The sequence below is a fragment of the Lygodium microphyllum genome, chromosome 12 (assembly GCF_053477565.2).
Source record: "Lygodium microphyllum isolate KBCC chromosome 12, Lygodium_microphyllum_v1.1.10, whole genome shotgun sequence".
Taxonomy (NCBI): Eukaryota; Viridiplantae; Streptophyta; class Polypodiopsida; order Schizaeales; family Lygodiaceae; genus Lygodium; species Lygodium microphyllum.
Window position 1 is genome coordinate 140,781,967 of NC_141146.1, and position 1,922 is coordinate 140,783,888.

The 1,922-nt window shown below is 40.6% G+C and overlaps 1 pseudogene; it reads left to right on the forward strand.

Moving 5' to 3' along the window:
- Positions 1–1,479: 1,479 nt before the first annotated feature.
- On the forward strand, positions 1,480–1,922 carry LOC148028352 (protein SPIRAL1-like 1 pseudogene; annotated as a pseudogene).

Consider the following 1,922-nt stretch of genomic DNA (forward strand, 5'->3'; position numbering starts at 1 on the left):
GTTTTTTTGGGGGGGAAATACTCCCCTCATAGTGTATAAGGGTTTCAACTCTTTAGGTCACCTATTCCTCTCATGAGATCCAAAGAGCATTGATTTCTTTGTTCGATACACACTCCAAAGAACTTGGAAAAAGTTTAGAAGGGCACTGAATTTTTTGGGAGACACATTTCGAAAGCACTTAGAAAAATTTTCTAATATGAAGTGGTGAGACAAGCCACTGGGACTAAGGTAGCACCACTGTTATTTATTAGGACCATTGATCTCTTCATCATAGTCACACAGGCTCAAAATGGCAACAACAATAGGATAGCATGATGCACCAACAAATAGCACTTGTAGATCCCTTTTCTTCTTTAGTTTTTTACCTCTCACATAGACATTGCAACCAAGGCTTGATGGTGGGGTGTCAATCATCAACATGCTAAATGATGCCAATGGGGTCATAGCCTAATGGCTTGAGGGTAGATCAAGTATTGTGAGTGCGTAAGTTCAAACCATGGGTTTTGCTTCCTCGATGACACACGTGTTCACATCCAAAAAATCAATTGAAATTCAAAATTTGTCTTCATGAACAATCAACTTGTTTTAGGAGATTTAAGTTATAAAATTGGTTAATATCACTTTTTTTCCCCCACATCAAGTCACAATACAATCTCTTTTTCTTTTCCACTCGATAAGAAAGAAGTTTTTCATGACCCCACTACCTTTGTAGGTGACCTAGAGATTATGCAAACTTGTCGGAGGCCTTAAAATTTAAGGCAATAGTGGCACTTGATTGGGTGGGATCTTGGATAATCCACTTGAAACAAACTTGCTAACCGAGCTAGACGATCTTTAAGAGCTTAGATCAATGAGCTTGGATAACATTGAGATAAGAGATAAATGGTAAGGAGGACGAGGAAGATGAGCTATGCTAATGTTGTGGATATAGCAAAGGGCCTTAGGGTAAGTTCAATCCCTACCATATGTTGAGAATAGCAAATGATGCTAGATGTATGCCCTGAAGAGGCTTGCCCATAGACAAATGATGTATGCTCTAGAAGGAAGAGGGTATAGAGTCCCATAAGCACAGTGAGGTACAGTGGTACTATCCAAAATCTATAAAGGCATGTACTTTTTGACACTCATTTTAAGAAATGGTACTTTCAATTTGAGTTACTCAAGATTGTGTTTATGAATCCAAGCTAATCTATCTTGGAACCTAATTCACTTTAGTTACAATCTCTTCTCTCTATCATGTATCGGTTCTATTATTTGCGTCCACCATAGCCAACTAGCTCTAGATCTGTGTTTCTTGACATGGTATCAGAGCCATGGCAAGCTAGTTTGGCAAGCTAGTTCTAGCGTCATTAGTCAACAGTATTCTAATGTAAATGGATAGTAGGAGTTGAACCTATCTTAAGGCCCTCTACCATATCCATATCTTAGGCCCATTTTCTCTACTTCTCATCCCACTATCTCCTCAACATGATGGACACCATGGATCATCTCTTTGCCTCCCCTCTTCCTATCATCAGTGTTGATTCGAGAGTTTTTCATAGTTCCAGATCTGTGAAGCTCAAAACGGAAGGTGGGGTGAGCAGTGGTGGAGGACAGAGCTCTCTCAGGTACTTATTTGGATCTCATGAGCCACCAAAGGCAAGTGCACAAGCGGCCACTGATGTAGCTGCTACAACGAAGGAAAGTGCAGATGTTTAGCCTTTTGTACCCGCAGCGAGCAAAGTCAACGTCAATAGAACCGAAGAAAGCCCTGTCAATCCAGACATCCCTGCAGGAACACTCAAAAACAATCAAAACAATTACCACCATGCCGATGGTCAAAACATAAGGAACTTCATTATTGATCGACCATCCACAAAGTGCATGCAGCTCCTAGAGGAGGGTCTTCTCTTGGCTATCTTTTCATAGGAGATGGCAATTGA